General features: G+C 42.0%; 1 long non-coding RNA gene across 2 annotated transcripts in view; it reads right to left on the bottom strand.

Annotated features, from left to right (window-relative positions):
• Nucleotides 1-1,652: 1,652 nt before the first annotated feature.
• LOC111092486 overlaps nt 1,653-15,563 on the bottom strand; it is a 491,589-nt gene continuing 477,678 nt past the window's right edge. The window contains exons 15-18 of one of the 2 annotated variants that reach the window (XR_005355617.1): nt 8,611-8,699; nt 5,718-7,160; nt 5,335-5,553; nt 1,653-3,798 (exon numbers count right to left, since the gene is read on the bottom strand). This is a non-coding gene — a long non-coding RNA (uncharacterized LOC111092486). The remainder of the gene's footprint in view (nt 3,799-5,334; nt 5,554-5,717; nt 7,161-8,610; nt 8,700-15,563) is intronic. The other variant, XR_005355615.1, reaches the window with a different exon arrangement.

Genomic DNA, 15,563 nt, shown 5'->3' with positions numbered 1-15,563 from the left:
TTACTTTCTGAATTTGAAAATTTTTATAAAGTTAATTATACCAGTCATGACAGTATAGTATTGGAGTAAGGACAGACGCCTAGATCAAAGGAACACAATTGAAATTTTAGAAATAAAGTTTATTATTTATGGCCAATTGATTTTCACTAAAAGGGTCCAAAGTGATTTAAAAGGCAGTTTTTTCTTTTTTTAAAGATTTTATTTATTTACTTGATTGATTGACTGATTGACTGAGAGAGAACATACAAATGGGGAGAAGGAGAGGGACAAGCAGATTCCACACTGAGCTCAGGGCTCTATGTGGGGCTGAATGAGGTGGGGCTGGGGGCAAGGGTCTCCATCTATGATCTTGAGATTATGACCTGAGCTGAAATCAAGAGTCAAACACTTAACTGACTGAGTCACCCAGGCAATTCAGGATAGTTTTTTCCAATAATGGTTATTAGAGAAGCACTGAATATTCATATGGAAGGTAAGGGAAAGAGAAAAGGAAAGGGAAAAAAGAGCTTAGATCCTTACCTCACATCACACACACAGATTGACTCAAAAGGGATCACAGGCTTCCATGAAAAGCAAAAACTATAAAACTTCAGAAGAAATTATAGGAGAAAAATCTGTTATTGCGAGCACTGATGTAACACCAAAATCAAGATCTTAACGAAAAAAATAATTGGACCTCCTCAAAATTCAAAGCTTCTGCTTTTCAAAAAAACATCACCGAGAAAATGAAAAAAAAAAACAAGACACACACCTTGAAAGACATAATACACATCATATAGCTGATAAATGACTTGTCTCTAGAATTTAAAAACACTTTCAGTATTATATAATAAGTAGACATTGTGATAATAAGGAAGCCAAAAGATTTAAAGATATTTCACCAAGGGAATATGAATGGGTAAATGGAACATAAAAACATGATCAACATTATTAGTTAGTAGAGAAAGGCAAAAATAAAACTTCAACTAGGGACCCACGTATACACACCAGACTGGATTTAATTTAAAAAAACAAAACTGACAATACCACTTGTTGGAGAGAATATAGAGAAAAAGGAACCCTTCCTTATACATTCCCGATGGGAATATAAATTGCTATTAGCCACTTAATAAAAGGGTGGATAGTTTCTTAGAATTTAAGGTAAATTTATAATATATACCCAGCAATTCCACTCTCTAAGCATCTACCCATGAGAAATAAACATGTGATATACACCCGAAAACCTGCACATAAATGTTTATTAAAGCTTTATTATATAGTAGCTCCAAACTGGAAGCAATTCAAACCAATGAACAAAATATAGAAACAATATAATGCTATTTATTGACAAAAAGAAATGAACTACTGATAACACGATGTAACACTGATGAACTTCAAAATCTTTATGCAAGGTAAAAGCAGCAGACTCAAGACTCATATTGTATTATTCCATTTTAAAGAATGAATAAATGGGGCAGCCTGGGTGGCTCAGCGGTTTAGCACCACCTTCGGCCCCGGGCGTGATCCTGGAGACCCAGGATCGAGTTCCAAGTTGGGCTCCCTGCATGGAGCCTGCTTCTCCCTCTGCCTGGGTCTCTGCCTCTCTCTCTCCCTGTGTCTTCCATGAATAAATAAATAAAATCTTAAAAAAAATGAATAAATGGAGTGAATGAATGAATTTATAGGATAAGCAGGGGCAGAGGGAGAGAGAGGAGTATCTCAAGCAGACACCTGCTGAGCATGGAGCCCTGAGACTGTGACCTGAACCGAAACCAAGAGTCAGATGCTTAATCAAATGAGACACCCATCTATCGAGAAAGAAAGAGTCAGGGGTACCGGGGGCAAGGGATGCAAGCTGGGAGTGATTGGGAAATGGCATGAGGGAACTTTCTGGTTAGTGGAAATGTTCTAAAGCTGGATTGGAGGGTCTGTTGCACAACTCTTTATATGGTTCCTGAGAATTACTGAATTGTGGGGCACCTGGGTGGCTCAGGTGGTTAAGTGTCTGACTCTTGAATTCAGCTCAGGTCTTGATCTCAAGCTCACAAGCCCAAACCTTGTGCTGGGGCTAAAAAAAAAATTATTGAACTGTACATGTGTGATGAGTGAATTTGATGGTAAATAATGCTTTAATAAGAATGTTTTAGAAATGACTGCATGGAAAAAAAAAAAAAGAAATGACTGCATGTACTTCTGAGGTACACTGCAATGCAGGCCTCAGAGAGGATGCACAGTGCTTTGCTTCACCCAGCCACACTCTAGACGGAAGCTTCAGAACATTCATGTTCTTTCCATCCAAAAGCCATGCCTAGAATAAAAAGTCTGTGGGTAAGGATGGGAAAAACAGAATGGGAAGAGATATGAGAGGGAGACAAACCATGAGAGACTCTTAACTATGGGAAGGAAACTGCTGCTGGAGGGGAAGGGGTGGGGCATGGGGTATCTGGGTGGCGGCCACTAAGGAGGGCATGTGATGTGATGAGCACTGGGAGTTATACGCAACTAATAAATTACTGAACTCCACCTCTGAAACTAACGAAGCTCTCTGTATGTTGGCTAACTGAATTTAAAATTCAAAAAAATCTCATGTGGGTACATGAGAAGGCAATTCTAGTTTAATAAATGCATTTGAAAACAAATTCATACATTTCTCTAATAGTTCAATCTTTTTACAAACTAAAAGTTTCCTTTTTCTTGTTGAAGAAAGTTTTTTTAAAAAAAAATCAAACTAAAAAGCGTTTGATTTTCTAGCACACTTGAAGAATGAAAAATCTCAGAAGAAAAATGCTTTGGGTGTTTTGTTGCCGTTGTTTTTGATTATGTGTGTATTAAGAAGCTGAAAAAGAGCACATTTTAAAGGTAAGACATTCTTTCACTTCACTTCTCATTTGTACGTCCTTTACTTACTCCAACAACACATCTGTTTATATTTTCTAAACTCGGATTTTTCCAAAGTCTCTGCTTTCATTTTTACTGAATGTTATTTTTTGCTTGGGAACATTCTTACTATTGTATTAGTCAGAATTCTCCAGAGAAACAGAAGCAACAACAGAACAGAGAGGGATGGATTACTTAAGACATTGGGTCACAGGGATCCCTGGGTGGCGCAGCGGTTTGGCGCCTGCCTTTGGCCCAGGGTGCGATCCTGGAGACCCGGGATCGAGTCCCGCATCGGGCTTCCGGGGCATGGAGCCTGCTTCTCCCTCTGCCTGTGTCTCTGCCTCTCTCTCTTTCTCTCTCTGTGACTATCATAAATAAATAAACAACAACAACAAAAAAAAGACATTGGGTCACAGATCGTGAGGGCTGAAAAAGCCCCACAACCTGCCATCCGCAAGCTGGGGACCCGAGAAGGCCAGTGGGCTGATTCCAGTCCGAGTCTGAATGTCTAAGAACCAGGGGAGCTGATGGCGTAAATCTCAGGAAAAGGCTGATGTCTCAGCTCAAGTAAACAGGCAGGCAGGGGTGAATCCTGCTTTCCTTCACCTTTTTGTCTATTGACCTATGAACTGGGTGATGCCCATCCATACTGGGGATGGCGACGCACTCCACTGTCTACTGATTGAAACGCTAACTTCTTCCAGAAACACAGACGCTCGGAAATAATGCCTGGCCAAACATCTGGGCATCCTGTAGTTCAGTCTAGTTGATACACAAAATGAACCATCACAATCATCCTCTGCCTCCCTTCGTTATAAATAAGGACATTAATTCTAACAGGGACTCCCCCCAACTCTCTTTTTAGGATCTGGTTCTTCCTGCTTCTTCCTGCTATTTTCCTTTTCTTGCCATTCTCGTTCTTTGCTTCAGTGTTCTCATCTGTAAAATGATGGATACATCTAAGAATCTTTGAAGTTTGAAAGAGATAAAATACTTAAAGTACACAGCACATTCTTAGCCCTCAATGAAGACTGACTTCCTTTGTGTTTTCAACAAATGTTTATTGAAAGAAGCAATGTCAAGGATCAGCCATTGGTAATAAAATCACTCCATGGAAATAATATTGCACATAAAAATCATTTACATTTTTTAGAGAGACCTAAAAATTAGATTGTATCTAATCTAAAGATTAGATTGTATCATTCTATGGTTCTCAATCTGGTGTCTGTATATTGCCAAGATTAAAAAATATATTGGAAAGCCAGAATAAATGTGGCTCATATTTCAGAAGTGACTATTTTTATGCATATAACCTAAGAGATTTTCAAATTTAGATAAACACAGCAAAGGAAAGAATTAGAATGCTCAAAACTTTCATGACAAGACATAAATCTTCTAAAAAAATTCACAGAGGTATGGGCTTGTGAAAATGAGAGGGTTATAGGGCCTCTGCCCTTTGAGGGACACCTGGGTGGAAAGGCCTAATCATCTCCCATCTAGCTTCAGGATGGTATGTACAAAATGGTACCTGAGAACTAACCTTCCAAGTTTAATATTGTTGCTCTGGAACCATAGCAGACATTAGTTACAGAGAAATGAGTCTACACCGTTCTTATCCCTACCTTGGCTCCCTTTTCAGTGACCATAACACACCTTGACTTCTCTGTCTCCAAAAGTGGGTAAGGAAACCACACTGAGAGTCTCACACAGGAGGTAATGGGGAACTCACTGTTCTTGAATGAGGATTCTAGGTAGTAGGAGAAGGAATTGAGGCAGAGCTCTTGCAAGATTTAGAAGAGGATTCAAATTTTCTGTAAATAAGCTTGGGAAGTCAAGTCTTGAAGAGTGAGGATGGGGGAAGATGAGGCTGCTCAGTGGGTCCTCCACAAATGGCAGTGATGCCTGAGGCCTTCTTCAGCTGCAGGAAGCCACCCACGCCTGACGGATCTACAGCTTCAAGGACAGCCTGCTGACCCTCTGCCATTATAGGTTATGGGGCAAGAAGGGAAAAATTGAGGTAAAACAAAGTTAAGGAGGAAGGAAGAGCTGAAACGCTCCCTAGGGCAAAGGTTCTATGAGCTTTGGAGGCGACGAGTGGCACAGAAGGGAAGTGAGACCCTGCTGAGAGTGGCCATTCTGAGTGATCATCTCTACTGTGCCCCACGTCCCAAAGCTGGGGGCTTCCAGTATATACATAGCAGGAGATGCCCAGTGACAAGACAGAAGCATGTGACAGGTACAAATAAAGAGTAGGGAGCAAAGGTCATGAACTGGAGACCAGGAAGGCCCATCTGTCTCTCAGATGGACTGTGTTTGGCCTGCCCAGTTCTTTATAGACATATTGAGATTTCTGAACTTTATTGAAGAAAAACATCCCCATTTCGTCAAGGTGACAAGCAGCTAGAATAGGCTCTCCAGCTGGCCACGTCTCTCCATTGTTCCCTGTACCTTGCACTCAGAGCTCTCCTCACTCACCTGTTGCAAGGCCTGGATGTGAGAGGCCCACGGGGTTTCAACTCCTGGCAAAGATGGAGCATTCCAGAAGGCTCCAGAGCATTCATCTGTCCACTAGAACGGGTTAGGGAATCTTCCCCCTTGGCACTTTTTAGTCACCTCTCTCATCGGCCATTGTGAGATTCAATGAGATGTTATTTATAAAAGAGATGCTTAGAACCATGTCTGACAGAGCAGTTCCTAGAATAGGAAAATACATATTGAAAAACCTTTTTTGCCCCAATGATTTTTTTTTTTTTTTTTTTTACTGATTTGGTCTGGCTAATTCTCACCAGCCAATAATACTTTTATTTTTCTTCTCCTCAGAATCCATTTTACTAAAACTCCATCAAAGCTGCACTTACCAAGTGAGTCAGTGTGAGCCTGGGTGTCCGTGCTGAGCTCTACAGAGTATGGTGTTAGCCTGATGTTACTCCTTAACCTGCTTACTCATGATCCGCTCGCAGAAGAGGGAGCCCGATGTCCAAACTGGACATTAGTGGCTCTCCCCGCCGAGACTAAGATTTAAACACAAGTTAACCATTTTTTAAACAAAGCCGACTGCCCCCCGCACCCCAGATGGCTTTCACAAGGATTCTTTATGGTATACTCAAGGAAGAAATGAAAACCCCTGCCTAAATATGAAACGCTGTCAGAACTGCTTGGTGCAAGCAGGGCCCTGAAAGATGTGAGTCTCACACAGAATCCCCAGGGTCCTGGGACTGAGTCCCGCATCAGACTCCCTCTGCCTGGGTCCCTGCCTCTCTGTGTCTCTCATGAATAAACAAAATCTTTAAAATCAATCAATCAATCAAAGAACCGAACTTTCAGAACCGCAAAGCAGCCTGAATGTTCTGCATTCAGATCCCTCATTTGATCTTTGATGAAATCGAGCCTCAGAAATTATTAGTGATCAACTTGCCTTAACGGTCGTGACAGATATGGGTCAAGGCCTTGGGACTCCTTAACTCCTCACCTTCTGCAGTCCCCCTTTATGAACCACTGCAAGTCATTTGCCAGAATGAAAAAAAAAAAATACAGGCCTGTGAAGATTAAGAAAATTGTCCAAATTTCCCCGTGAATAAGAGATGAATCACTGTGAAGACAAACGTCTACATTCCCCTGTCGGCCTGGATCACTAAATCACGCTTTTGCTTTGAAGCTCTGTTAAAACCTGGACTTTTCCAGACATTTTAAGCCAGAAAGAAACAACTGATCTATCTTGAACAAGGTTTCTCTGGCGAGTGGCACTTTGAACAAATATGCCCAAGTTGTCTCTCTTTAACAGATTTTGCTCCAACCCTGCAAAACAATTTTTTTTTATTTTTTATTTTTTACAATGAGAAGATCAGATCTCTTCTGATGGGATCATATTTTTCCTTCTTTTTCTTTTTTGGCTAGTGAGAATTCCAGCCTTCCATATGCTTGGTTGTACTCAGCAGTGGCAAGGAAACAATAACGTTTGATTTGACTTTTGTTTCTGCTCCCTGTAACTTGAGTTGACGGGTCCAAATTACCTTCATTTCCATAGCGCCTTCCGCCTTTCCGATGACGGGACACCCTTGCTGCCACACCGCACAGCTCCCTGGCTTGCACCCGGGAGGTTCCTCAGGCACAGCAGGCAAAGACAATGGCAGGGTCTTGCGCCTCGGGTAACGAGAACATCCTTCCAGCGCCCCTGCGGGAGGGCCCCTGGTGTGGAGTTACACGTCATGTCTGCAGCACGATGGTGCAAAGTTGTCTTTCTTTCCCTTTTCGTTGCTCTCCCCATCTACCGCACGACAGTCGTCCTCGGTGGTGAACAGGATCTGAATGTTTTCAGCAGGCTATTAGGCTTCAAACTAGAAGCAAATGACTCCTTGACTTTTTTTTTTCTTTCCAGGAAACACGGCCAATATGAAGCCAGGGCCCCACATATGATTCTGACGTCAGAGTTAATAACTCATTAGAGAGGGGACAACTGCTTCAGCTGGCCTGGAGCCACAGGGGGTGCAGGGGGCACAGACATATTCTTTTCCCATCACTGGCTTGCAGCGAGCTGGTTACCAAGCCAAAGCCTTTCAGGCAGCAGGTACATGGAGTTCTTTCCCAAATTTATCTCCAGACTGCTCAAACAGCTCAGCAAAGGGTTGGCCTTCTATTGCATTATTATTAATTATTATTATTATTATTATTATTATTATTATTATTATTTTCAGTCTCTTTGTTGAGCCTGCAAGTGATTTTATAAAGACTACCAGCAATTTACATTAATAAGATCCTGGTATTTTCAAGGTTAAAATGAACCCACTACAGAAGTGATTGCTGGTGACTGATGGTGACTTTTGTCAACTCTGGGCAAACCCTTAAATTCTTAAGGCGTTACTAAGCAAAACAGCCTGCTGGTTATGTAAAATGATTTAAAAATAATGGGCCAGAAGAAAGTGACTCAGTTACTGTCAGCTCTTCTCTCCCAGCCCCGTCCCATCTGAGCACTGACCAGTGCTTTCCTTTATTTCTTGGGATAAGATCATGGCACCAGTGAGTGTTTTACTAATCAGTTATGTCAACTGTAGCATTTTTATTTTCTTAATTTTAATAAAACAGTAACATTTTTGAGTCAAAAGATATAATTTCTCTGTGTGCTGAAAGGTGATAAAATTCTGCTTTCTTATTTTTAGTGGCAGGGATTGTACTTCTGAAGAGCTCTGAATAGCAGACATGTTACCACTTTTATTTCATTCCTTATATTTCAAAAACTTTTTTTTCAGGAAAGCAATGTTACAGAGAAGATTCTAGATTTTCTGCTATAGATTATAGATTTTCTACCCTGAAAATGGCATACACTGAAAACAATACATATTTCAGTAGGAAAATACAATGGTAATTTCCTACTTCATTCATAGAACATGTATTAGTTTTGTATTTTCACATTTCTTAGAATGGAATGCATCTTAGTGATATATGCCCCTAACAAAATTTTTTTCCCTGAAAAGTTGATCAGTGATACTCTACATTTGATGGCATCTTGCAAATAAAGGCATGTGATGATTTTAGTACCTTTTATCATACAGCAACATAAAGCACTTTTAGTTCTCATTTGGCGGTGAGGTGTATGTTCTGTTTCTACATGTACCCAAATTCTATGGAAAAACTATGTTGGCCATGTTGTCTTTCACTGCCAAACAACTGGAATTCCCTAGATAGAGAAAGGAATCATGCCAAAGAAAACCCAGGACAGATTTCAGAAAAGGATAAATACAGAAGCAGAAAGCTAACCTCTTTAGGAATGCTTCTGAACGGGAGACCAACTTCTCTCTCTAGCCCCTTGAGCGAGTCACTTAACTTCTCGGACGCTGAGCTCTCATCTGTAAAAGCAGGCCAATAAAGCAACTCTGAAGACCACAAGGGACCTCTTGTGACTTCTTTAAGCTGAAGCTCAAAGGCAAAGAGGCATTGCTGAAAATGTTAACCGTTAATATCGCTCTTTTTAAACCAAATTTTACTGTTTGGCCCAATACTGATGATTGATGTTTCTCCTCAGTTGTCTACTAATATTGCTTCTATTGTCAAGCTACCCAGGGTGCTTGATTCTGATCTCCAATGCCAGAAACTAAAAAAAAAAAAAAAAAAAAAAAAAAAGACTGTTTGAAAAGAAGGATAATGGTTCTTTTTAGGACTCTGCCAAGATTCATGAGAATAATGGCGGGTAAAGGCAATTCCAAAAGCAATTTGAAATAATTTAAAGAGATGATATATTGCAAACCCAATACTTCCTTAGAAATCATACAACAAGAATATTTTATTGACCAGAACTAGACATGTCAATATGTGGTCCTGGGGACCTGGGGACAACAGGAACGGAGAGTCTTTTGTGTGGTATCAGTTGTTTTTGATTCTATGTTCTCATATTTAACTAAGTCATGATTTCTGCTTAAGTCTCTGTGAAGCAGACCTTATTACCATGCATATTATGATGTGATTTAACACCTATCAGCACTGCTATTCCTCAGGGAAAAAAAAAAAATGGGGAGTGCTGGGTGTCTATATGGCTAACACATTTCTCTAGCTGCTTATCACATTTCCTATTCTATAGTGTGATTCAAATCCCTGCCTTTTCCTTGGATGATCATAACACCCATTCAAATGAAAAAACGACAATGAAAAAAAAAAAAAAAAGAAAAAACGACAATGGCTCACATGGTATACACAGGTTTCAAGTATTTAACATTCAAATCAGGATTTCCAGAAAAGCAGGAAAAATGCCCTGATGTGTAAGGCCTTCCTCAGTCATGCTTCTGATGGATGCCTGATGCAGGTTTTTGATATCCCACTGGTCAATAACAGCTTTTCTAAATATCATCTGACATGGGGACTCCTAAGCAGTGGCATTTATAAAACCTGCCAAGTCAGCATCGACAGAAAAGTCCTCAGGCTGCCAGTTCGCTCATCAGTAAACTCATGTGTAGCAACTTTATCTCATGTGTAGCCCCTTCCAGAAAAGGCAGCTGAGTTTCCTTTGCATTTTGATCAAATTGTGCTGTGACAAGAACAGGAGAGAATGTTAATTTTGTTGATGAGAAGCTGGCTCCGAACACAGGAATTCACACCGGGGATTTATAAAAATAAGAACTGTGATGCAGAATGTTACCTTTCCACCACACTGTGTCCCCAGTAAATCTTTCTGTGAGTCTGTTAATGCTCTAGGCCGAAATAAAAAATAGTTTTTTCCTCTTGGGCTCAGTTATACTAACAGGGGATCCATTGTGCCGGGAATGGCTTCTTTCTTTTCCAAGAATCCCACCAGCTGAAAGTAGAGCAACAATGACCTAGAAGACCATCAAGTGCTGCACAGATGCTATGCCCGTAAGAAGTAGCTGAAAATGCCTTTCCTTCAGGAGATTTAGCCACTTCATTGCCATTCTGAAGAACTACAAAGGACTCCGCTACCACACCCTACCCTTCTACGTCTACAGGATTCGATGGCCGTTTCCCTGGTTACCTCTGACGACAGAAAGCGTGGAAGGACACAGAAGATGCGGCAAAGCACGTAAGGCCCTGTCTTCATAAGCAACTGATTCTCATTCTTTCCTTTGGTATTTTCACACATCTCCTTCTACAAACTTGATAATTTCTTTTTAGCTTGGAAAACAAAAATTCTCTGGCTGGCATGAGTGGTCAGGAATGTGGGAATTCATACACTGTGTGCATGTGTGGTTAGTGGTGTGTGTGCCATGTGTACACATCACTGACGGGGGAAGTTGAATCATTTTTGGATACGGTTTGTGGCAAGAGCATCCAATGTGCCAAAGCCAGGTCTTTGAAGTAACTTTCTGTACAACCTGTTATTGAAGCATCTCTTGCCAACTTGAAGTAGAGGAAGTACCCACTGAAAAGAGGAATATTTTCCTTTTCTTGCCATTCAAGCCACACAGAGACATTCTTTCAACTCATCTAAAAAAAAAAAAGGGCCTTCTAAATATTTCTTTATTTTCTTTCCATCTGCTGAGGACATAATGACTTTCGATATGAGTATTTTCTCTCTTAAGTCCTCTTTTACCTCTCATCCCTTCTCAAGTAAGATTTAAGAAGCAGATGTGTAAATGAGAGAAGGTGAATGTGGGCAGGCAGACCTAAGGGAAGGGCCCCCTGCAGGGGCAGGTGGCTGTGTGAGAGGTTAAAGCTTAGAGGGGTGAAGTCCACCCTCTTGCTGGGTTTGAAGCCCAAGTTCAAGCAGAAGCTCTAGTGATGCGAGCATTCCACTTCCTCTCCTCCCACCTGGTGGGTGAAGTGAAGAGAAGGACAGCCCCAGCATCAGCTCTTCCCGCTGGGCTGTCCTGACGCTGCGGCTCATGAAACCACGGGAAGAAGACTTCAGGAGCACAAGCATAAAGGAACTAAAAGCTGTGCCAGTTCCAGGTGTGGACACCGAGGACAGATCTTTACTACCACATCCAAAGGGTGCTGACCCTGCGCTCCAGGGAGAACAAAGAGGAGGTAGTCCGATCAGGCCGTGAGCTAGGTGGTTGTCGGAAGAGAAGAAACAAAAAGACGTCCATTGTTATTTGCTTCCTCGTCAGGTCAAAAAGGTGCTGGCTGGGAAACCTTACCCAGTCCCCACCTGGGGAACTGGCTGTTTCTTGAGCAAAAAGGAAATGCTCTCCCTAAGTATCATATGTAACAATGCTGTCAAGTGACTCCCAAAGGGCTCCTGACAGCTCCCCTCCTTCCTTTCACATCGCATTATCATAACAATATGTTTGTTTTGTTCTGCGTTTTAAACTCCCCAGCCCTGTAACCCCACCCCAAGGAGTTGTCCCTCGGGATTCAGAGAGAGGGGCACTATCAGCTGCAAGACGGGAGCACAGCCCAGGGTCCCCCTGGCCATGGGTTTCCTTCGCCACATCTCTCAGTGTAAGGGGAGCTCACAGCATCTGGATGCAATTTTAGAGGCACCTGCTAATGAGGTGTGTTTCCGTGTTTGCAAAAACCCCCTTCGACACTCCTGACAATGGCCAACAGATCCGCCTACCCCGAATCAGAAAGTGGAAGCCTCTAGGAAATTACACTGAACAGCCTACAGTGGCTCCAAAAAGAGTGGGGCTTCTAGCATCCGGAGCGAGGTCGTTCCCCAACTTGTACACATTTACAAATCACCACGAAAATGATAAGGTCCTCTTTCCAGTAGCACCCCATCCCGGCGGCAGCCTTAGGTGTCCTCGTACTTCCACTCAGGTGCCTGAGAGGCCTTTTGCCTGGGGATTCCTGCTGACAGTAAGAGAGGAGCCCGGCCAACCAAGGCATGCTCCGGAGCGCAGCCAGTATGCAGGTGTCACAGGTGGGGGGAAGGCCAGCTCTCCAGTGAGAAAATCTTGGTAGAGACACAAGTGAGCAGGGAAGAGAGAGAGCGAGCTTGAAAGTGACATGAGCTACTCTCTAGCAAGATCCATTAAGTGAATCTCGTCGGGGGTGATCTAAGGAGAGGATCGAGAAGCCTCCGTGCCAAGTGGGAGCCTCTTTGATGCCAAGAGGATGGATTCTGTTTGAGGGTGATGGGTTTCCGGGAAGGATGGGAAGGAGTCTATCGACTACTTATGATGTCAGGAACTATGCTAGACACTCTACCTTTGTTTTAATACTAACGACTCTGAGAAGTTGACATGGTCATTCCCATTTTAGCGATAAGCAAATGGGAGTTCAGAGAGGCTAAGGAGCTTGACCAACACTAGGTGAATAGCACATTAGTAGTACCAGTAGGGTAGGAGGCTCGGACTCCAGTTCCCAGCAATATACTGAGTCCACCAAACCAGTTCCTCCAGCACTTTTGCTTTGAAGTCCTTCTACAGACAGAGGAGAGAAAGAACTGGAACTCTGGTGGTGGTGGCAGCAGTGGCAGCTGGGTTGGGGGTGGGATCTACAGCTTCTGGTCCTAGAGCATAATGTTGTTTAATCCAATACAATCCAATACAATCCTTTAAAGGTTTTGTATTTTACCTTAAAATGAATAATGGTGTTGCAATTAATCCCATACTCTAATTGTCTTCTATTAAGTTATAATTTCTCTTCCAGCCCTTTAAGTATAATTGGCCATCCTGAAAAGGAAGCATGTTTAGCCTATAGCTTCGAGTCTTTGGGGTACAAATGGCTGGTAAGAATGCACATGCTCTGCTGGTAGATGTGTCCAGGGCTGCTCCCTTCCTGGAGGCTCCAGTCCCGGGTGGATTATCAAGGAGATATGCGTGTTCTGTCAAAGGTGGATGAGAGGTCTCACTGTTAATTTTCTACGTGACTAACGCAACATCACGACTAAGGGCAAGGCTGTGGGATCACACAGGTCTGGGAGGCACACTGCACTTCAGCAACTGCCAGCGGTGTGATCAAAGCATGTCACGTAATGTTTCTAGGCCTCAGTTTCCAAGTCTGTAAAAAAGCCATCTGCATGTTAGGATATAAAGAGGAGCAGGTTCCACAGCTTGTTAGCACTTTTAAGCAGAAGACCTTTTGAGCCTCAGCCTTCAGCCGACTGTCAGTGATTTACAAACCATAATCACTGAGGAACACGTAATTCCAGTGTCAGAAAACCTGAAGACTTGCTTATCGTTGTTTTAAAGCAAATTACCGTATTTTTGTGAGAGGAGGGAGAAAAGGCATTTACATAGTTTGTAATGGAGTGAAATACTTAAAAAAAGGAATGTCTCCTGTGTTTAGTAGAGACAAAGTAAACCAATAAATTATTTTTAAAAATTTGACCTACCTCCTAAAGGGTATTATAAGGATTAACTTAGAGAGTGTGCAGAGAGCATGCTGCTCAGGGACTGGCACACATCAAATATTCATAAATGATGGTTAACGTTATTATCACCCGGGGGCTTTGGACCTGTGCAAATGACCCCTTCAGCAATCTCCTTAGGCCTCATCCCATCCTGCGCTGCCCCAGGAATAGAAGATAATTGGAGCTCCTTCTGGCAAAAGATGATGGACTGATGGGAGCCACTTCCTCTGCAGCAAATAAAAATGTCTGGACTCCCTATTTCCTGCCTGTGGTTTCGCACACCCTTGGGGGAATACTTGTTCCTACTAATGTATTTCCTCCCCTCTCTCGCCGCTCTCTAGGTATGGGGTGATGGGTATATGGTTCTGGCTCCAGCATGAGGTGTTCACCATGGCTTTTCTCCTTAGTACAACGTAGCAACAATCCAACAGCTGACTTCCTTATGCTCACTGCAGATCCTAGGAGCAAATGATAATACATGCTAAGGGAATCTGGATTTTACACAGAGAAAAAGAAAAGCCAATGAGAAAGTACTTTTTTCAAAAAAAAATGAGTCAAACACTGTAACCGCATTTCTAGGCTAACTAGTCATTTGCAATGCATAGAAGTTTAGAATCAGGAAGAGCCTGTCTTCTAGGGTTAACAGAGCCAAGATCCATCAATTGTATCTGATGTTGCTTCCAAGACTGTCACGTCACCAGCCATGATAATGAACAGTCTTCCTGCCCCGGGCTAGATCAGAACATTCCCCAAGTGTATTTGTAACTTCTTGTCTTCATCATCATCATTATTCTCATTATCAAAAAAAAAAAAAAAAACAAAACCCACGAACTTTGCTTTCTGTTTGAAAGAGCACTATAATGGGCAAAATTTGTGAACAGTCAGATCCCTGGCTCAAATGAATTTACAATTTAAAGATAACAGCAAGAGGTGGGCAACACTGAATAAAACCTAGTTCAAATAAGCAATGTTAGAATGACCGTTTAGGAGGAACGGTTCACAAGCTAATCAGACCCTCAGTGGGAAAACAGGTAAGCCAGTGAGTTTTGCGTTTGCTGACCAATTTGATTCACATAACTACCATTTATGTAGAGAAAAGAGGGGCCAAAAAAATCCCTTCCTGATGGAAGTTCATAAAGAGAATTATAGGAGTGACAAAATTGTTTAGTGAGTGGAGCTCCTTATCTTGGATAATGGAGTATTTCCTCTTGGTGGAAATCAGCTGTTCTGCCAAGAGAACCTGAGGGAGTAATTGGGAGGTTTTTACATGTTATGTAAGCAAGTTTATTTTGGGAGCTTGGGGTATGGCGTGCTGCTGCCTTTAACCACATCTGCTCTATTTCCATAATGACCACTTCATTCCTGGGCTGTGTGCAACATGGCCTACATTAGTCTTGGGTCATTAGGAGGCGGTGAGGCTCCCAAATTATCAAGATGTTCCGATGGAGTCGTTGAACTCTGCCCAGAAATCAATATATTGATTTGGTAATTTAAAGACACTACTATTAAACCAATCTATTGCATTTGTTTTCCCATTCTCAACTGCATCTGAAAGGGCCTAACTCTACTCAGTCTTTGAGTAAAAGTCTCCTTTTCACTTTATTCAGTTTAAGTATGGCCCAACATTTCTTAATGAATGCATAATGCAAATTCTGTATGCTGCAAAGTGAAAAGCCTCAATACCTAATGATTGGCTTTGTGTTTGGGAAGGTCACCTAGCTCCTTGGATTTTCTGAGCTCTGCTTGTACATTCTTCACTTCCTTTCTATGGCTCCGCCTACGTTTTTCTAAGTCTATTCCTTCCATCTTCATAACGCGGATGCTTGTCTGCTCTCAGTTCTCCTCTTTTCATCGACCTCATAACTATTCATGTATAATTTTCAAAAAGGTAAAAGTCATGAGTCAGTAGCACATGTAAAACAAACAGATCCCACTCTATTTAACCCATAAGTTAAAGGAG

This window comes from Canis lupus, chromosome 2 (assembly GCF_011100685.1).
Source record: "Canis lupus familiaris isolate Mischka breed German Shepherd chromosome 2, alternate assembly UU_Cfam_GSD_1.0, whole genome shotgun sequence".
Lineage (NCBI taxonomy): Eukaryota > Metazoa > Chordata > Mammalia > Carnivora > Canidae > Canis > Canis lupus.
The sequence above is the reverse complement of the archived record's forward strand: the minus strand, read 5'-3'. Positions and strand labels throughout refer to the sequence as shown.